At 49.4% G+C, this 22,018-nt stretch overlaps 1 protein-coding gene across 3 annotated transcripts in view; it reads left to right on the forward strand.

Moving 5' to 3' along the window:
- Positions 1 to 22,018, forward strand: part of GNG7 (G protein subunit gamma 7) — a 138,313-nt gene that overhangs the window by 21,827 nt on the left and 94,468 nt on the right. For all 3 annotated transcript variants that reach the window (XM_070793163.1, XM_070793165.1, XM_070793164.1), the window contains one exon: positions 21,374 to 21,434. The gene's annotated coding sequence lies outside the window, so the exon portion shown is untranslated. The remainder of the gene's footprint in view (positions 1 to 21,373; positions 21,435 to 22,018) is intronic.

The following is a 22,018-nucleotide window of genomic DNA, read 5'->3' on the forward strand; positions in this document are numbered from 1 at the left end:
GGACTGTCTCAGAGTGCCCTCCACCCAGCCAGAGGTCACTCAGTGCTAAATCAGGTGGATGGTCCAATAGGAACAGGGTTGCTTTTGGCTTAATGTCACATGTTATTATTGCTAAGTCACAGGACAGCATCTCTTCTGAGATTTTTCTTTTGTCTCTGATGGTTTCCAAGGACACATCCATGAGATGACATATTGCTCAGAAATAGTTTCTCAAGGCGGCTGTTTGCAGGGAAGGATGTCTGCTTAGTTCTGTCATGGCGGTTCATCACCCAGTTATTAACACTTGCCGTGGACCACTTCATGTGTTAATGGAGAGTTGGAGACTAACTTTTGCGTGTTTGAAGGGACTTGAGATGACGGGGAGGGAGGCATGCTTGGAGTATTCCTGGATCTAGAGTTCTTCAGGTGTGGGTTGCATCCAGGCTGTGCCGTTCAGCAGCTCTGTGATGTTGGCAAGTCACTTAACCTCTCTGAACCTCCATCTTCTCATCAGCAAAATGGAGGTGTAGGAGTGTCTTAAGGATTAGGGATGACACGTTGCTGTTCAGCCCCTAAATTGTGTCCGACTCTTTGCAGCCCCATGGTCTGCAGCACGCCAGGCTTCCCTGTCCTTCACTGTCTATGAAGTGAAGAGTTTCCTCAAACTCATTCCCATTGAGTCGGTGATGCCATCCAACCATCTCATCCTCTGTTGCCCCCTTCTCCTCCTGCCCTCAATCTTTCCCAGCAGCAGGGTCTTTTCCAATGAATGCAATATGGTATCCTAGATGGGATCTGAAACAGAAGAGAGCCTTTAATGGAAAAACTAGTGAAATCTGAATAAATGGTGGAGCTTGGTTAGTAGTAACGCAGTTACATCGATGTCTTTGTTGTGCAAATGCACCTTACAGAGGAAGCCAGGTGAAGGATAAATAGGAGGTTTATGTGTTATCCTCGCAAGCAGTCTTGTTCAAACTTAAAATCACTCCAAAGTTAAAAAATTATTTTACAAAATCCCAAGAAGACTCTATTTTTCACCTTTAAACTGGTGAATATTAATAAAAGTAATACCCACGATAATGAGGATGTGGATACCAGGATATTATCAGTCAGTTCAGTCGCACAGTCGTGTCTGACTCTGTGTGACCCTGTGAATTGCAGGATAATATAAGATGGCATAATCTTTCTCAGCACCAATTTAGTAGTGTGTTTCAAGAAACTTAAAAATGTGTAATGGTTTCTGATCCCATAGTGCCATCTCTAAAAATATATATTAAGAGGTACATCATGGGACTTCCTTGGTGGTGAAGTAGCTAAGACTCCGAGCATCTCCTGCATTGGTGGGCAGATTCTTCACACAGAGTCACTTGGGAATTTTTTTGTGTGTGTATACATCCACATATACAAATATATCTTTTTTAAAAAAAGATTTTAATTTAGATGGATTGTACTAGCCAATGTACTGGTCTGCAGTTCTTGATGTGGACCTTTTTTTGTCTTTACTGAATTTGTTACAATATTGCTTCTGTTTTATGTTTTGTTTTTTTGGGCCCTGAGGCCCCTGGGATCTTAGCTTCCTGACCAGGGCTTGAACCCACACCACCTTCATTGGGAGGCAGGTTCCTAACCACTGGACCGCCAGGGAAGTCCCTGTCCTGCAATTCTTGGTAGTCAGAAGTACCTGGGGTGACTTCCAGTGTTAGTACACATGGGTCTGGGCATATGACAAGAGTTAGTCCCCACCTGTTGAGCAGGATCTCTTGCTCAGCTCTGTTGACATTTGGGTCCAATCAGGCTCTGTGTGGGGCCATCCTGGGCACCGTGGGGTGTGGAACTGCATCTCTGACCCCCACGCACTTGATGGATGCCTGGAGCGCCCCCACTGCCCTACCTGATGTCTCCAGACAGCACTGAGTGTCGCCAAGTGGGAACCGTTGGGTTTTCCCTTTCATGAGCTTTGGACTTAAACTCAAGTTTAAAGTCTTTCTTTTCCACTTACTGACTTTGGGCAATGTCTTATGTTTTGTGTTGTTGTTATTGTTCAGTCGCTAAGTCATGTCTGATGCTTTGCGACCCCATGGACTGCAGCACACCAGGCTTCCCTGTCCTCCACTATCTCCCAGAGTTTTCTCAAATTCATGTCCATTGAGTCAGTGATGCCATCCAACCATCTCTTCCTCTGTTGTCCCCTTCTCCTTCCACCTTCAATCTTTCCCAGCATCAGGGTCTTTTCAAATGAGTCAGCTCTTTGCATCAGGTGGCCAAAGTATTGGAGCTTCAGTATCAGTCCTTCCAATGAATGTTTTGTCTAGCTTTTTTTTTTTTTTTTTAAAGCAGCTTTTTCCCTTACCTTAAATAGACAGGAAATGGTTCCTGACCTTGCAGGTGTACTGACCTCAAGATTCCCCAGGGCGCCAGCTCTGAGCTGGGCAGCCGTGGTCACTATTCCTGCTCCAGAGTGGTGTCCACAGACATAGTTTTAAGGCCTTTTTTGACTCGGAGGCTGCTGGGGGCCAGGGACCTCTGCGCCCCTCGGTACCATGAATGGCTGTACCCCGTGTCTCCTCTCAGGGGCTCCCCACCTCCTAACTTTTTGCGCCATCATTTCAAATGCCTGGGAGCTTAACTAACCTAGCTTTTCTTTATTATTCTCATTATTGATCTTTTGCTGCACCAGGCAGCATGTGGGAAGTGCAGAGTCTTAACCACTGGACCGCCAGGGAAGCCCTTCCCCAGTGGTTTCCTAATTTCTAAAGAAAATGGTCATAACTATATGCTTACGTTTATATGGTGGTCCCCTTGGAGAACAAGCCCGTCAAGTTTGGAAGACATATTTATAAGGTTCTGAGCGTTCTGCAGTGTCTTATGCTATATACCTTGTTTCTAGCGGTCAAGGTTTTCTTTAAAGTAATCTCTTGAACCCGCGCTGGATTTACAGAAAAGTACAGACAGTGCAGGGAGTTCGTTCCCACCTGCCCCGTACCCAGTTTCCCCTGCTAGCAGCATCTTAGGTCCAAGGCTGTACATTTGTCACAGTGGTTGAACTGAGATTGATAAATTTTATCTTCATAGTCCATACTTTATTTAGATTTCCCTGAAAGTGTTAGTTTCTCAGTCATGTAGGACTCTTTTCGACCCCATGGGCTGTAGTCCACCAGGGTCCTCTGTCCATGGAATTCTCCAGGCGAGGATACTGGAGTGGGGTGCCATTTCCTCCTCCAGGGGATCTTCCCAAACCCAGGGATCAAACCTGGGTCTCCTGCATTGCATGCAGATTCTTTACCATCTGAGTCTTATTTTTCCCCAGACGTCCTCTTTGCTGCCTCAGGGCACTTTCTAGGACCCCACATGGAGTCATCGTGTCTCCTTAGGCCCCTCCCGGCTGTGACAGTTTCTCCAACTGTCCTTGTCCCTGACTTTCTCTGACCATTGTGAGGACAGGTCAGAAGTTTGGTGGCACCTCCCCTGACCTGGGCGTGTCTGGTGCTTTCTTATGATCAGACTGGGGTGTGGATATGGGTGAAGAACCCCAGAGGTGAAGCGGCCTCTTGTCACACCCCACTGTGGGGCTCGTCCGGCCCACAGCACTTGTCACTGTTGGCTGCCTGAGGCAGAACCCAGTGTTGTTTGTTTGTTTGTTTAATTTTAATTAATTAATCAATTTTGGGCTTCCCTGGTAGCCTAGCGGTAACGAAGCTGCCTGCCAGTGCGGGAGACGGTTTGATCCCTGGGTCGGGAAGATCCCCTGGAGGAGGAAATGGCAACCCACTTCAGAATCCTTGCCTGGAAAATTCCACAGACAGAGTCTGGTGGGCCACAGTCTACGTGGTGGCAGAGTCAGACGTGGCTGAGTGCGCGTGCACACGTGTATTTTTTGGCTGTGCTGAGTCTTTGTCGGTGTGCAGGCTTTTTCCTAGTTGTAGCAGGGGCTCCCTCTAGTTCCGGTGCCTGGGCCTCTCACTGCTCTAGTTTTCCTTTTGCAGAGCACAGGCTCCAGGTGCACAGGCTTCAGTAGTTGTGGCGTGTGGTCTCAGCGGTTGTGATGCTCGGGCTTAGTTGCTCCTTTGCATGTGGGGTCTTCCTGAGGGATCAAGCCCATGTCCCCTGCACTGGCAGGCGGATTCCCATCCACTGTGCCACAGGGGAAGTGCCCCAGTGGTTTGAGACATTGAATTATTGTTGTTCACTCACCCAGTCATGTCTGACTTTTGAGACCCCATGGACTGCAGCACACCAGGCCTCTTTGTCCCTCACCCAGAGTTTGCCCAAGTTCATGTCCATTGCTTTGGTGATGCCGTCCATCCGTCTCATCCTCTGACGCCCTCTTCTCCTTCTGCCCTCAATCTTTTTCAGCGTCAGGGACTTTTCCAATGAGTCGTCTGTTCACATCAGATGACCAAAAATACTGGAACTTCAACTTCAGCATCAGTCCTTCCAGTGAATATTCAGGGTTGATCTCCCGTAAGATTGACTGGTTTGATCTCCTTGCCGTCCAAGGGACTTTCAGGAGTCCTCCAGCACCACAGTTTGAAAGCATCAGTTCTTTGGCATTCTGCCTTCTTTACAGTCCAGCTGTCATAACTGTACGTGACCGCTGGGAAGGCCATAGCCTTGACTGTATGAACCTTTGTCAGCAGAGCAGTGTCTCCGTTTTTCAACACATTGTCTAGGTTTGTCATAGCTTTCCTGACAAGAAGCTGTCGTCTTCTGATTTCATGGCTGCGGTCACCATCTGCATTGATTTTGGAGCCTAAGAAGAGGACATCTGTCACTACTTCTACCTTTTCCCCTTCTATTTGCCATGCAGTAATGGGGGCAGATGCCATGATCGTAGTTTTTTAATATTTAGTCTTAAGCCAGCTCCTTCACTCTCCTTTACTCTCATCAAGAGGCTCTTTAGTTCCTCTTTGCTTCCTGCCCTTAGAGTGATATCATCCACATGTCTGAGGTTGTTGATGTTTCTCCCACCTATCTTGATTCCAGCTTGTAACTCATCCAGCCCGGCATTTCTCCTGATGTGCTCAGAGTGTAGATTAAACAAGCAGGGTGACAGCAGACAGCCGTGTTGTACTCCTTTCTCCATCTTGAGCCAATTCATTGTCCCATACAGGGTTCTAACTGTTGCTTCTTGACCCACATACAAGTTTCTCAGCAAACAGGTAAGATAGTCTGGGATTCCCAGAATTACTGAATTACTGCCAACATTTAAAAACCAGGAGCTTTTGGACTTCTCTGGTGGTCCACTGGTTAAGACTCTGCACTTCCACTGCAGGAGCCCCAGGTTCGATCCTGTTTGGGAAACTAAGATCCCATAAGCCAAGTGACATAGCAAAAAAAAAAAAAAAAAAAAAGCAGGAGCTTTTACATTTAAAAAACAAAAACAAACCTCCCAGCTTCTCAGGACACTTGGAGGGGCTGATGACATTGGGGCCACTTCCCATGTGGTGACAGCTGAGCCTGGAGCAGTGCCCCTGCCAACAAGCCAGGTGTCATCTCTCCAGGGACCAGAACTGCCGTCACCTGCCCATCTGCCTCAAACTTGTGACCCCGGGACGGGCATGAAGCTCAGCGCGCCTCCTCCTCCGGGGGAATGTTCCCAGTGAGCTCACAGCCCTCCAGGTGGGAAGTCAGGGAAGCAGGTGGGATGCCGGAGAGATGGCGACCTGGGAGTGCTTTCTGATAGGCATGAAGGACATGGCTGGGGGGTCAGTACAGTACGTGGGGGTCAGGAGAGCTGGGGTTCAGGGCAAGGCTGGGAGAGCAGGGGGAAGGCCAAAGAGGGGGTGTTGTGAGCTGAGCTCTGTTCCCCCCAAAGATATGTTCCAGTCCTCACCCCCAGCACCTGGGCATCTGGCCTCTTGTGGAATTAGGGTCTCTGCAGATGTAACTAGTGACAATGAGCCAAGGACCTCCCTGGCGAGCCAGTGCTTGAGACTTCACCTTTGATGGAAGGGCTACTGGTTCAATCCCTGGTCAAGGCTAAGATCCCACATGTTTTTGCAGCCAAAAAAGCAGAACATAAAACAGAAGCAATACTGTAACAAATTCAATAAAGACCTTAAAAGAATGGTGGTTTAGTTACTAAGTTACGTCCAACTTTTTGTGACCCATGGACTGTAGCCCGGCAGACTTTTCTGTCCGTGGGATTTTCTGGGCAAGAATACTGGAATGGGTTGCTACTTCCTCCTCCAGGGGATCTTCCCAACCCAGGGATCAAACCTGCATATCCTGAAGAACTCCTCTGGATTCTTTACCACTGAGCCACCTGGAAGGAAGCTCAGCTCATATTAGCCACCAGAATAAACCCCTGATGGTCAGATGGTGTGAACCAGGGTGGCCCCCAGCATCTATGGGTTACCTCCCCTCCCTCTCACTCAGGTGTGTATTGAAATGTAAGCAGCCTACCAGACCTCAGAGATCAGATGGTCACAGGACGCATGACTTCCTGGGAGTCCATGAAATCCCTACCACAGGGGTCTCACTCAGGGTGAGTCCACCCCCAGGGGACACTGGGTGACATCTGGGGACATCTGTGGTTCTCACGACTAGGGGGTGTTCCTGGATGAATGGGTGGGGGCCAGAGAGGCAGCTCTACCCTGAAGAGTGGCCTGAACACCCACAGTACTGGTGAGGAGAAAGCCTAGACGGAGATGACCTTCAGATGACAGCGCAATCCGTGGGTCTCAGCACTGGGACCAGAGCGACACCGAGGCACTGGGGCTCTGGGAAGACGAGCTGGGGCAGCTGCGTGCATCCTCGCTCAGCACACTCTACCCTCCGGAGGCCGCAGGGCTGACTGTGCAGGCTCAGGGGAACATGGTTCCGTGAACCCCAGAGCTCAGAGCAGAGGCCTGGCTCCGTCCCATGTGAGAGCTGGGTCAAGATGAGAGTGCAGCCCACACACCTCGGGAGATGGGCTGGCATGCTGCCTGCTGCCAGTCAACCCGACAGTCCCACGCACCTATGATGACATGTGCTCCTCCCGCCAGGGCAGGACTGGCGGGTGGGCAGGGGTCAGACCCCCTCCTGGCCGAGGAGCTGATGAGTCCAGGGACTGGCCTCCTCATCCTGAACCAGGCATAACCAGTCCAGATTCTTTTCACTGCCAGCGAGGCTGCCTCTGCTGTCTTCATTCCTCCAACAAAGTCTTCAGTGAGCGCTCAAGAGTCTGGAAAAACCATGCAGGGCTCTGAGGTGGTGATGGAGGACCTCTGTAAGGAGCCAATAAACTCTGTGAAGGGCCAGCTGGTCCTTTGTAGGCATGAATGTCATATGTTGTTCAGTTGATAAATTGTGTCTGATTCTGCGATTCCATGAACTGTAGCATGCCAGGCTTCCCTGTCCTTCACCATCTCCCTGAGTTTGCTCAAATTCATGTCCATTGAGTCAGTAATGCTATCTAACCATCTTATCCTCTGTCATCCACTTATCCTCCTGCCCTCAATCCCTCCCAGCATCAGGGTCTTTTCCAAAGAGTCGGCTCTTCACATCAGGTGGCCAAAGTATTGGAACTTCAGCTTCAGCATCAGTCTTTCCAGTGAATATTCAGGGTTGATTTCCTTTAGGATTGACTGGTCTGATCTCCTTGCAGTCCAAGGGACTCTCAAGAGTCTTCTCCAACACCACAATTCAAAAGCATCAGTTCTTCAGTGCTCAGCCTTCTTTATCGTCCAATTCTCACATCCATACATGACTACTGGAAAAACCATAGTTTTGACTATATGGACCTTTGTCGGCAAAATGATGTCTCTGCTTCTTAATATGCTGTCTAGGTTTGTCATAGCTTTCCTTCCAAGGAGCAAGCGTCTTTTAATTTCATGTGAATGTCATAGCTGCTATATAAATCAATGGATGTGGCTGTGTTTCAACAAAACTTTACAGACACAAGAGGTGGGCCGGATTTGGCCCTCAGATGCTCACAGGTCAGCACTGCTGCCCCCTCCCCAGGCAGAGGCCTCTCCTTGTTAAACGTGGTATTGGCCACTCCTGACTACCCCTTCTCTGAGACATCCTCCTGGTCACCAAAGTCTGGCTTTATCGCCTCTCCGAGCCTCAGTTTCCCCATCTGTAGAATGAGGATAATTACACTCCTATGATCCTGTGTGTACATTGTTAGTTGTTGTAAATTATTGTAGGTCAGTGTTTCTCCTCAGGATATCCTGCCCTGGGGGACACTGTCTGGGACATCTGTGGTCGTCAGGACTAGGAGTGCTCCTGGCATCATGGGAGCAGGGTTCAGGGAGGCTGCTCCAAACCCACAGTGCCCAGGATGCCCCAACAGGGAATGACCTGGCCCTAAATGTCTGCAGGGTGGAGAGGGAGAAACCCTGGTCGAGATGAAGGTGTCCAGTAAGTCAGCTTGCAAAGACCAGGATCCATGTCACATCACCCGTCTGTTTGTCTGTCTTTGGACCACGGCTTCACCCTCACGTTCCAGAGCTCTCTGTAAAACCACCACCCTCCCCCAAGCCCAGGCTCTGGCTGTGCACTCAGCAGGCATTGCTCCTGAGCAGATGTGCCTCATTGCCCCTGTCTGCCTGGGACGTTCCAGACATTTCCTCCTGTGGAGCAGCCCTGGGGCCGGGGTCCACCCTGATTGTCTCGGGAACCACTCAGCCACCTATCTTTTCTCCCCCTCCTCACTCCTCTCCTAGGAGCCAACTTCCCCTGCTGATTAGCATATCCTGTTTTTAGCGTCTTTCTTCTCTGGGCTTTATATAACCCTGTCATTATCGGATGCTGTCACAGGAACTTAATGTTCCCTCAATCACATTTCAAAGCCTCCTCAAGCATAAGTAGCTAATTGTCGTCACTCCCCTCTCTCCTTTTTCTTCTTAGATGAACTTTTCATTTCAGACTCGTTTTAGATTCACAGGAAAATTGGGAAGACAGTACAGATAGATCCCACATACCCTGTCACCCCTGCTCTTCACATCTTGCATCAGACCTGATACGTTCATCCCAATTAAGAAACCAACACTGATATGTCATTATTATTTTTAATTTTTTTTTTTGGAGTATAGTTGCTTTCCAATGTTGTGTTAGTTTCTACTGTACAGTAAAGTGAATCAGCCGTATATATACATATATTCCCTCTTTTTTGGATTTCCTTCCCATTTAATTCACCACAGAGCATTGAGTAGAGGTCCCTTGGCTGTACAGTAGGTTCCCAGGTGGCACAGAATCTGTCTATCTATGCAGGAGGACAAGAGGCGCAGGTTCCATCCCTGGTTCAGGAAGATCCGCTGGAGAAGGAAATGGCAACCCACTCCAGTATTCTTGCCTCGAGAATCCCATGGACAGAGGAGCCTGGCGGGGTGCGGTCCACGGGGTGGCAAAGAGTCGGACACGACTGAGCACAGCACAGCAGAGCAGCAGGTTCTCGTTAGTTTCTATTTCATGCATAGTAATCTATATATGTCAACTCCAGCATCCCTGTCCATTCCCCTCTGCCCCATTTCCCCCCTTGACATCTGGGTCTCTATTTCTGGTTTGCAAATAGTGTCATTATTAACTAAAGTTCACACTTCATTTGGATTTCTTTAATTTTCCCCTGACACCCCTTTCTGCCCCAGGACGCACACAGATCCATAGGACACTGAGTTGTCACATCTACATCTACACTGAGGTTTTCTCAGTCTCTCCGTCTGCAGAAACCATTTCTCCCTCTGGGGATGGGTTCTTCGGGGCTGTTAGCGGTGGCAGTTTTGCAGATGGTAAACTGCCCTGTCTAGAATGATCGGAAAATAGTTTGCTCACCAGGTCAAGAGCTTTAGGATGCCTTTTGCAACCAAGGTTGATAAAGAGCTTCTATACTTGCTAACAGAGGTTGGCCCATGGATTTTCCCCAAGGTATTGAGAAAGCAGCAGCCCCTTCTCTGAATCTGAGGGAAGTGGTGTCTCTGTGGTGGCGACCTTCTGTGTAGTGGATGGCCTGGGGTGAGGGGCAGCTGAGGGCTTTCTGTTAGGACCCAGGATCCCATTTCCCTTTGCACTGGTGCCCCCATGTGAAGCCTGGTGCCATCTGCTCACAGACCATCTTCCAGTCTCGGGGTCTAAAATTCCAGCCTCCAACCTCTGGGCTGGATCCAAGTCGCCTGGGTTAGTCAATTTCTTTCTTTCTTTCTTTTTTGGCTGGACCTTGAGGTGTGTGGGATCTGAGTTCCCTGACCAGGGATCAAACCTGCACCCCCTGCATTGGAAGCATGGAGTCTTAACCACTGAACTGCCAGAGAACTCCCAAAATCAGATTTCTTTTTTCTTGAACCATGCAGCATATGCAACTTTAGTTCCCCAGCCAGGATCGAACCTGCATCCCCTGCTTTACTGGCACAGAGCCTCGCCCACTGGTCCATGACTGGCTGGGTTCAGTAGTAGCGACAGTGACCAAAAACATTTGTCACCTGGTCCTTCACAGAATCACTCTGCTGAGTCCTAGCCTTGTCAACAAAGCAGTTACTAGATGTTCTAGGATTGTGAAAAAGTTCCAATGATAAAGAAGTGATCCGCTATGAACAATATGCTAGGACTGATTTATCCATTTGCTAGATATTCACTTGTTTAATCCAAGAACCCCACCCGCTCAGGGGGTGCCACCTTCACCCCCACCTTGAAGCTTTGGAGACTGAGGCCCTGGGGGAGTTAGTCCATTTCGAAGTTGGGGTAGAATGAAACCATGCTGCCTGTCAAATTCGGGAATATCTGTCCCTACCCACCACCTTCCGGGGGACGGACAGAAGCTATTTTAATTTTGAGAGGAAAAAGAAATCTGTGCATACACATTTTTTTTTTAATTTGTTAATTGATCCTCTTCCCAAGTCAGTTGCCTGTCCCTCCATACAGGACAGTGCCAGGGGGTGGGAGGTCTGATAATCGATGCCTGGCTCAGCAGGTGATCCTGTCCCCAAGGGGACACTAGTGTTGTCTGGCCACATCTGTGTTGGCCACACTGGGGGGCTCCTGACATTGAGTGGATGGGGGCAGGGAGGTTGTTCCACACCGCACAGCTCCCAGGACGGCCCTGCATGGAAGATGATGCGCCCAGTGTCAGCAGGGCTGGGGATGAGACTCTGTGTTCATTATTTGGAAAAACGTTGAGTTTGGTCATCATGTTGTTGTTGTTTAGTCACTGAGTCATGATTGGCTCTTTTATGTGACCCCTTGGACTGTAGCCCTCCAGGCTCCTCCATCCATGGGATTTCCCAGGCAAGAATACTGGAGTGGGTTCCCGTTTCCTTCTCCACGGGATCTTCCCAACCCAGGGATTGGACCCACGTCTCCTGCATTGGCAGGTGGGTTCTTTACCACTGAGCCACCAGGGAAGCACTAGCAGAACAAAGCTCCAGTGATTAGAGAGTAAAGCAGGGAGATGCTGAGATTTCCCTGGTGGTCCAGTGGTTAAGACACTGAGCTTCCAATGCAGGGGGCTCAGGTTTGATCCCTGATCGGAGAACCAAGATCCTACTTGCTGTGCAGCTTGGTCAAAAATAGGAAAGTGGGGAGACCCCACCCAGTGTTAGGTGGAGGAGGGTTGAGAGACTCAGGACACAGAGCCAGGGTCAGCACCCTCCTCCCCCTACATCTGCTGGGCTCCTGGAGACCTTTAGCCCCTGAGTCAGCCCTCCGGGCCCTTTTGTCCCATTGGACTGGACTGTGCTGGCCCCTGATCTGGGTCAGTCTCAAGACTTTGGAGTGGTGTGTCCATCCCAGGCACTTCTCCAAGAGACTCCGAGGGCTCAGGGCTGGGAGCTCAGGTGGCGAGGCTCAGGCTGCCGTCCCCCACTCCAGGCTTCTCCTCCTGCCTCATTTGCAATCAGAGCTCCTCGGGGTGACACATTTAGATGGTTGCTGTGGTGATGAGTGAAGGCTGGGGTGATAACTGCAGTGCAGGTCTATATCAAGCCTCCAGCGAGGCAAGGTGTTCCTGCCACGCGCTGGTGGGATGTAGTGTGGGGAGGGAAGGGGGCGCAGACATCCCAGGCCCACCTGCTTGGTTCCCAGGAGTGGGGAACTGTACCCCAGGCAGGGGGGCTTCCTGTTGCCAGATGCTGAGTCCCTGCTGTGTCTGTCCATGAGGGATGTGCTTGGAGCAGGGATCTCAGTGGGGGTGATCTCACCTCCCAGGGGACTCTGGACCACGTCTGGGGACATCTATGCTTATTACAATTGGCAGGTGGCTCCTGGAATGAGGGGTGGGGCCAGAGAGGCTGTTCTACCCACCACAGTGCCCGGAAGGATGCCCCCACCTCCAGCAAGGAATGACCAGCCTCCACATCAGTAGCACTGAGGGAGACCCTGCTTTATTTTTTATTTACTTTAAAAAATATTTATTTATTTTTTGTTTATTTATTTGGCTGCACAGGGTGTTAGTTGCAGTATGCAGAATCTTTAGTTGAAGCAGGTGGGATCTAGTTCCCTGACCAGGAATGGAACCCGGGGCTCCCTGCACTGGAAGCACAGAGTCTTAGCCACTGGACCACCAGGGAAGGCCCAAGACCCTGCTTTAGAAGGAAGCAGATCAAAGTAGTGGATTCGTTTGGTCTCAGAACCAGGCGATGGTATCTCTTGATAATCTGTGAATCCCAAAGGCTTCATTTTCTCACCTTAACTGTTCTACTGCTCCCCCCTTGTTGAATTTACCAAGTCCCTTTAGTCTCTTAAGTCTCCCAGATGATCAGATCTATAGATGGGGGAAAAACCAGAAAGTGAAAAATCCAGTGCTGTTGGTTGCTTGCCATTAGAGAATTGTAGTGGTTGACAAAGAAAAAATAATGTGGAGCTGTCAGGTGGATCAGCCTGGATGACAGGTGTATCAGTTATCTCTTGCTGTGTAACAGATTACCCTGAAGACTTATTTTATTTTTTATTTTATTATATTTTATTTCATTATTTTGACTGTACTGGGTCTTCATTCCACTGCATGGGCTCTCTAGTTGTGGCTTGTGGGCTCAGTTGCAGTATGTGGAGCCTAGTTCCCTGTCCAGGGGTGGAACCTGGGCCCCTGCATTGGGAGCACAGAGTCCTTGCCACTGGACCACCAGGCAAGTCCCTGAAAGCTTAGTGTAAACCACCAGTGTTCCCTTTCTCACAGTTTCTGTGGGTGGGAAACTTGGAAACAGCTTCCCTTGGTGGTTCTGGCTCAAGGGCCCTCGGGAGGTTGTGGAGCACGTGTTAGCCCAGGGCCGCCTCGTCTGAAGGCCCAGTGGGGTCAGAGGAGCCGCTTCCAGGATGGTGCCCCTTGTGGTCCCTGTCCACGACGTCGCTTCCTCACTCCGTGGTGGCTGGCTCACTGAGTGCAGGCAGAAGCCACATGTCTTTTATGACAGATCTCAGAAGTGACCTGCTGTCACCGCAGGTGATCACGCAGAGCCGCCCTGACCCCAAGCGGGAGGAGAACTGATCCCGAGTGGCAAGTGGGAGGAGATAGCACGTAGGACATGAGCTGAATCTCTGGAGGCTGGCGATGTTGGAAATGCTGCCACAGCAGGTGAACGGAGCTCTGGAGATCAGGATGGGGGGGCATTAAGTTACTTGCCCAATGTCCCTAAAAAAAAAACGATGCACCACTGCCACCAAAGGAGAAATGCTCTGCGGAGTGACTGTCTCAGTGATTTCACCAGGAATTAGGGTCACAGTCCGTTCGCGGGCAATCTAGGGAGAATTGCAGTTTCGGGACCCCTACTTGGGACACCTGTGCCCACTTACTTCAGCTGCTTTTACCCTCCTCCCCACAAAGCTTTGGCCTCAGAAACAGGGTGGAGGGACTTCCCTGGAGGTCTCATGGCTGACTCCACTCATCCAATGCAGGGGCCCCAGGTTGGGGAACTAGATCCCACATGCCGAAACTTAAGACCCAGCCAAATACACAAAATATTAAAAAAAGAGAGAGAGGGAGATTAAAAAAGAATGGGTGGAGGACAGATTTCTTCTGTCTCATTTCTGCATTTGCACGCACCTTGGAGCAGAGGGAGGAAGAGGGGCCTGGCCGATGCTGCATGCCAGGAGGTGGAAGGGATGGAATCTCTCCAGGCGGAGTGGCAATGGGAATGGTGAGGGTGGGAATGGTGAATGAGCGGGAAGGAAAGAGGTTGCCTCCTGCCCTCAAAATCTGCAGAAATCGGCTCAGCACCAGCCAGAATATGCTTTCCACTGGCCAAATGGGATTCGGGAGTAATCCCAGGGCACATTCTATTAGGCTGTTGTCTGATCCGCCCATAAGTCCGCCCTGGTCCCCTGGCCTGGGGACAGCTTTGGAGTTGGTTAATCCAGGCTGGAGGGGCCAGGAGGTCTTGATCTGGGCAGTGTGATCCTGTTATGATACTGGCAGGGGCCTTGGGAGAAACGTAGAAAATCCACTTGGCAGGACTGACCAGCTTGTGTCTGGGTCTTGGTTCACAACAGCCTGACCCACCTGCTGGTCATGTGTGTGTGGAGCCTTCACCCGGGCTACGATGGCCTCACTCTTCCTTCCCTCCCTCCTTTCTTTTCCTCTTCAGAATTCCTGGTTCTCAGTATAACTCTCCCAATTCATCCCACTTTTTTTTTCTTCTTTTTAAAAAATGTTATTGATTTACTTTTGGATGCGCTGGGTCTTCATTGCTTTGCGAGGGCTGTCTCTAGTTGCAGCGAGCGGGGGTCACTCTCTAGTTGTGGCGCACGGGCTTCTCGTTGCAGTGGCTCCTTGTTGCACAGCGTGGCCTTTAGGGTGTGTGGGCTTTGGTAGTTGCAGCACGTGGGCTCCGTAGTTGTGGTTAGTGAGCTCTAGCGTGCAGACTCGGTAGCTGCAGTTCATGGGCTTAGTTGCTCCTTGCCGTGTGGAATCTTCCCCGACCAGAGATGGGACCTGGGTCCCCTGCGTTGGCAGGTGGGTTCTCAACCACTGGACCACCAGAGAAGTCCAATTCACCCAGCTTTTACTAGGCTGATTTTTAGAGTACTTTAGGGTTATAGAAAAATTAAGCAGAAAGTACACGGAGTTCCTATATACCCCTCCACACACATGGGCACACACACCCACACATACACTTTTCTCTATTATTACCATCCTGCATTAGTGTAACTCAGTTATACTTGATGAGCCAATATCCATATATTGTTACTTTAAAAAAATATTTGTTTATTTACTATTTATTTGGCTACACCAAGTCTTAATTGCAGCACATGGGATCTAGTTACCTGACCAGGGATGGAGCCTGGGCCCCCTGCGTTGGGAGCACAGAGTCTTAGCCACCGGACCACCAGGGAAGTCCCCATATGTTGTTATTAACTAAAGTCCATAGTTGACATCTGAGTCTAGTCTTGGGGCTGTGTGTTCTGTGGGTTCGGACAAATGTATCCATTATCAGTCATTTCACTGCCTCTGGGCCCTACCTGTTTATCCCTCCTCCCCACAACCCCCAAAACCACTGATTCTTCTAGTCTCCAGAGTCCTGCCTTTTCCAGAATGTCCCACAGTTGGAATCACAGTGTATAGTCTTTTCAACCTTTTAACGAATTAATCAACTTTTTTGGCTGCACTGTGGGGCATGCGATATCTTAAGTTTCCCGACCAGGGATTGAACCTGAGCCCCCCTGCACTGAAAGCACTGAGTCTTAACCACTGGACCACCAGTGGAGTCCAGTGCGTGGCCTCTTCTACTGGCTTCTTTCACTTGGTGACTTGTATCTGAGGTTCCTCAGTGTCTTTCCCTGCTTCATAGCTCATTTCTTCTTTAGCACTGAGTAATATTCCTTTGAATGTAGGTCCTCTTTAGTGTGTATATTCTTAATAGTGAGCACCCACAAACTCACCACTGAGCACAAAAACCAGAGCCTTGCCAGCTCTCTTCCGTTCCTGAGACCCTCCCCACCCAGCCCACCCACCTGGCTCCGGTCTCCAAGTCAGCCGAGGTGGAAGCTCGCGTCACATTTCCCGTCCTTTGTCTAATTCTGTCTTGTTTACATGTACTCCTTAACAGCATACTTGGAGTAGATTTTTACTCCTAAAAATCTGTTTTAGAAAGTTGAGTTGTTTTTAGCTTTATAAATAGGATATCATGCTACATTGTACTCTCTTGGGATCTGTTCTTAAATGCAAAGTTCCAGGGCTAGATTCACACATGTCAGGTATTACAGGGTGCAGATGGCAGAATAATGGCCCCCCCAAAGATGTCCGTGCCCCAGTCCCCAAAACCTGTGTGTCACCATACGTGGTAAAAGGATTCTGCAGATGGGAAGAAGTTAAGGCCCCTAGGATGCGGCCAACCCTGGATCCTCTGGGGGGTGCCCAGTGTCATCACAAGGTCCTTATAAGAGGGAGGGGGAGAGTCAGAGGCAGAGAGAGACAGGAGGTGCTGCGCTGCTGACTGTGAGGATGGAGGGAGGGGCCGTGGGCCAGGGATGTGGCACCTCTAGAAGCTGGAAAAGGCAAGAGCTTGTGCTTCCCTGGAGCCTCCGGAAAGACTAGCCCTGCCCAGGCCTGGATTTAGCCCCATGAGGCCCAGCCCATGTTGGAGTCCTGACCGTAGTGCTGTGAGATGAGGGTTCAGCCAGGCCAAGGGTGCTATGTCCTGGCTCTGACCTTCCCACTCCTGCTTGGCGTTGCGTGTCAGGCCTCCTGCCCCTGGACACCAAACCATTCCAATCCGCCTCCACATGATGGTCAGGGAAGGTGGTACCTAGGGTGGGCCTCTCCCAGCACCACACAGCTCTGTGTGGGGCCTGCACCCTCTCCCCAGACCCACCGGGCTCCTCACACTGTGCCCTTGGCACCAATTGGATTGTGCAGAATCCCCAGAACTAGCGAGATCCCATCATGGGCCAGCTCAGTGATGGTGGCATGGACTGCATGGCAAGCAGAGCACCCTTGGCTCCTGCAGCCTAGGATCTTGCGTCTCCCTGGGAGCCTCAGCTTTGAACCATGTGATACTGATGAGTGCGACAAAGGTGTCCTGGGATTAGTGTGATGGTTGCAGAACCTGTGATTCTCCTGAAAGCCATCAAACTGGACATTTTATAGTAGGTGAATTCTATCTTAATTTTTTAAAAAGAATAAAGAAAGGAAAGCATGTGGATGAGGTGGGGTGCACAGGTTGTAAAAAGTTTTACTCAGGGGACTACCCTGGCGGTCCAGTGGTTAGGACTCCATGCTTCCAAGGTAAGAGGCACAAGTTCGATTCCTGGTGGGGAACTGAGATCCGAAAGCCATGTGGTGCAGTCAGAAAAAAAAAGTGCCGCCCACGACAAGAGTGTGCAGTCATCCTATCCTCTTGGGTCCCTGATTGCCACCGTTGTGAGCTTGGCCTCTTTCCTTGCAGTGAAGTCACTTGTCGGCAGTTCCAAGGGCAGGGTATATGTGGGGTCGGCAGGCCCGGCTTCTTACAGCCCCTGCACCCCAGGTCTCTGCTGTCACTGTTTTGAAATTTGTCCTAATTTTTGAATGAGAGGTCCCACAGTCACATTTTCCACCAACTTTTCAGATTAAAAGATGAAAATTGAAAGATACTTGCTCCTTGGAAGAAAAGCTATGACAAACCTTAACATTGTATTAAAAAGCAGAGACATCACTTTGTTGACAAAAGTCCGTATAGTCAAAGCTATAGTTTATCCAGTAGTCATGTACGGATGTGAGAGTTGGAACATAAAGAAGGCTGAGTGCCAAAGAATTAATGCTTTCAAATTGTGGTGCTGGAGAAGACTCTTGAGAGTCCCTTGGACAGCAAGATCAAACCAGTCAATCCTAAAGGAAATCAACCCTGAATATTCATTGGAAGGACTGATGCTGAAGCTGAAGCTCTAATACTTTGGTCACTTGGTGCAAACAGCTGACTCATTAGAAAAGACCCTGATTCTGGGAAAAATTGAGGGCAGGAGGAAAAGGGGACAACAGAGGATGAGATGGTTGGATGACATCACTGTCTTGATGGACATGAGTTTGAGTGAACTCAGGGAGATAGTGAGGGACAGGGAAGCCTGGCGTGCTGCAGTTCATGGGGTCACAAACAGTCAGATACAACTTAGTGACTGAACAAGTGCAGATTCTACAGGAGATCCTCCTGATGGCCACCTCCACAATTCACGGGGGCCTGTCATGGGGGCTTGGAGTTCACCCTGGCGGGAAGGTGAAAACCCAGCGTTTCTGTCGCTGAAGGTCACGGGCACAGCCTGGCACCAGCCGGTGCACCTCGCAGCCTGCTGTCTGTGCGCCCCAGGAATGGATTTTGTCCTCACTGCTCTCTGTTCTAGTCTAAGCTGGTCTGGGCTGAGCATAGCCAGGGTGGGGGGCTCTGTGGGGCTCATCTCCCTGCCCAAGTCCAGCTTCAAGGGCTAGAGGACAGCCCGCAGCTGGCGCTAAAGGGCTGGGGATAGGGAGACTGGCAGATGGTAGATGTGAGGGCAGAGAAAGATGCCGTCTCTGCAGTGATTCATAAGCTGCCCGTGTTCACAGCAGTGTGATTCACAGGACCCAGAAGTGGAAACAACCTGAACATCCATCAGGGGACGGTAAACACAGGGTCCCTCCACGCACTGGAGCATCACTCAGCCACACAAGAGAGAAGCCCCGACACTCGCTACCACGTGGGCAGACCCTGAGAACATGATGCTCAGTGAGAGAAGAAGACACAGAGGGATGCACAGGGTGTGATTCCACTGACAGGAAACATGCAGAGCAGCTGATCCATGGATGCAGAGAGTGGGTTCCTGTTGTCGGGCTGGGGAGCAGGGGAGTGACTGCTGAGGGGGACAGGGCTTCTTTTGGGGTAAGGAAAATATTCAAAAATTGGTTGTGGTAATGGTTACACAACTTTGTGAATGTACAAAAAGACCACTGAGTTGTGCATTTTGAATAAGCAAATTGTGTGGCATGAGAATTGTATCTCAGTAAGACTTAAAAAACAAACAAACAAACAAACAAACAAAAAACGGTGCCTAGTTTATCAGTCACTTTCTCCAGTTTGGATAATGTTCCCCAGTTGTGTAAGGAGCGGCCATCAGGGAGCTTGGTGAAGAGTGTTCCCTGGCACCCTTCTGTACTAGTTTTGCAACTTCTCATGAGCCTTTAATTGATTCAAAAATGAAATGAAGAATCAGACGAGCAGATGGTCCCTGCAAGGTTGAGGCAAGTCTTGGCCTCGGGTCTGTGACGTTGCTCCAGCCCTGTCATCTCTCATCCCTGTGGCCCACTGTGCTCTACGCTGTCCAGGGCGCCCCTCTGGCCTCAGTGGCCGGAGAAGCTCCAATCCTAAGGGGCTGGGCCAGGTAGAGCAGATGCTGCTGCTGGCTGAGTTTTTATTAGAGCTGCTTCTAGAGCCCAGAGGGCGTTCCTGAGGCTGCAGCACCACCTGCAGGTGGTGGTGGGGACGTCGCTTCTCCATCCTGGCCTTTAATTGACAACCAGTTAGATAGAGGGCAGGAGGAGAAGGGGGCAACAGAGGGTGAGATGATTGGTTGGCATCACTGACTCAGTGGACATGAGTTTAAGCAAGCTCTGGGACATAGTGAAAGACAGGGAAGTCTGGCCTGCTGCAGTCTATATGGTGTTGCAAAGAATGGACACAACAGCAACTAAACAAAAAAAATAATATAGCATTTACATGTTTTAAATTTAATTTTTATTTTATATTGGGATATAGTTGGTGTACAATGTTGTGTTAGTTTCAATGTATAGCAAGGTTGTTCAGTTATACATACACATGTATCCATTCTATCTTGTATTTTCCCATATAGGTTGTTACAGAATACCAAGTAGAGTTCCCTGTACTATATACAGTAGGTCCTTGTTGATTATTTATTTTATATATAGTAGTCTGTATATGTTAATTGCAAACTGAATTTATCCCTCCTCCCAAAATCAAAAATTTGTTTTTGAAGTCTATGAGTCTGTTTGTGTTCTATAAATAAGTTCATTTGTATAATTTTTTAGACTCTACATATAAGTGATATCATGGTATTTGTCTTTATGATTCTTCACTTACTATGATAATCTCTAGGTCCATCCATGTTGCTGCAAATGGCATTATTTCATTCTTTTTTATGGCTGAGTAGTATTTTGTTGTGTGTGTATATATATTGGGGCTTCCCTGGTGGCTGAGACGGTAAGGAATCTGCCTGCAATGCAGGAGACTCAGGTTTGACCCCCTGGGTGGGGAAGATCCCCTGGAAGAGGAAATGGCAACCCACCCCAGTATTTTTGCCTGGAGAGTTCCATGGATAGAGGAGCCTGGCGGGCTACAGTCCAAGGGGAAACAAAGAGTCGGACACAACTGAATAACCAACACTTCGTGTATATATATATATATATATATATCTTATGTTCTTCATCAGATACACCATATCTTCTTTATCAGTTCATCTACTGATGAACTTTTAAGTTGCTTCCATGTCCTAGATATTGTAAACAGTGCTGCTATGAACACTGAGGTGCATGAATCTTCTCCAACTAGAGTTTCTCCAGATACGTGCCCAGCAGTGGGAGTTTTGGATCCATGGCAGCTCTGTTTTCAGTTGTTTGAGAAATCTCCACACTGTTCTCCATAGTGGCTGTACCAGTTTACATTTCCACCAACAGTGTAGGAGCGTTCCCTAAATTTTTATGTATTTAAGACTTTATTTATTTTGGGGGCACACTACGCAGCTTGTGGGATTTTATTTCCTCAACCAGGGATCGAACCCACACCCCCTGCGGTGGAAGCTTGAAGTCCTAACCACTGACTGGACCATCAGGGAAGTCCCTCCCTAAATTTTTAAACTGAAGTTTTTTAAAAAGTTTTTTAGAATAATTTTAGATTTTCAGAGGTATTTCAAATTACCCATCACCTAATTTCTCCCAATGACTGGGTCATTCATAAGCATAGTGTGTTTGTGATAACCAAGAGGTGGACATGGATACATTTCTGCCACCTCGATCCACTCTTTATTCAGATTTCACTTGTTTCCCCTAATGTCCTTTTTCTGCCTCAGGACCCCACCTTGCATTTAGTTGGTCACATGCCTCAGGCAAAGCTAGATGACCTGGATACTCCATGGCAGGGAGTTGACTCAGTTCTCTTGCCTTCCTCCCAGGAGACCATGGGGGTCCAATGATGCTGGTGAAAATCTTCTATAAACTATAAAAGGTCATGTGAACATCCAGTCCTTTCATCCAGTTCAGTTTTGGAACACATGGAAACTTCATCACGGGTACCACCACAGATCGCTAGCAAACCTTTCTGGCAAATTGCCGTTATTCTCATCTCTCTGCATTTCTGAAGCATCCTGTCTGTACCATCCCCGATGTCTGGCAGAGTGACCAGAAGGCAGCCCTTCCACACTCCCCACCCCCAGCCAAAGGATTTTTCTATCTCATCATAGTACCGCTGACCCATGTGGCAGTTCAGGCCAAATCAGACCCAGCTAACACGGTTCGTTTTTCTTCCAGGGAGCGGACACTGGGTTTCTGAACCTCGTCGCTGAAGACGGCCAGGACTTAAGAAGCACAGGTTGGTGTCACGAGGTTTTTCTTTTCTCTATGTTTAGAGTTCACTCAGGTGTTTGGCTGGCTGTTTGGAGCCAGGATGAGTTAAGAGGCGACCTCGCCGTGCACGCCTGCATCTTCTTAGCTTTGCTCACTTCTGGGGGTTTGTCTCACCTGCCAAGAGCCTATGGGAGCCACAGGGAATGTCTTCCATCCAGGCTCCGGGGTTGGGGGGACATGGGGCTGACAGGTCAGGTTCTAGCGCACCCAGGATGGGCACATGGCCACAGTGGCACCTGCTTCCCAGCTCTTAGCTTCCTCCTCGAAAGGCTTGATTAGGGTCTGTGGCGCTTCATCCCGTTTCCCATGTGCGTGGAGGGTGACCCATCAATGCCGTTCACTCAGAGCAGAGCCCGTTCATGGGACTGAACAAATATCTCAACCCTATCGCTCCCCTGGTGGGACAGCAGATTGGGAAATGTGCCAGAGGCCTCAGGAAGAATTAAATCAGGAGCAAAATACAACTCAGTCCTGATCTCTCAACTGTTATGCATTTGCTTGTCTCTGGTTTTATTCCCAAGAGGACTTTGAGTGGCTTTTGTGACGTAG

Source organism: Bos indicus, chromosome 7, assembly GCF_029378745.1.
Source record: "Bos indicus isolate NIAB-ARS_2022 breed Sahiwal x Tharparkar chromosome 7, NIAB-ARS_B.indTharparkar_mat_pri_1.0, whole genome shotgun sequence".
Lineage (NCBI taxonomy): Eukaryota > Metazoa > Chordata > Mammalia > Artiodactyla > Bovidae > Bos > Bos indicus.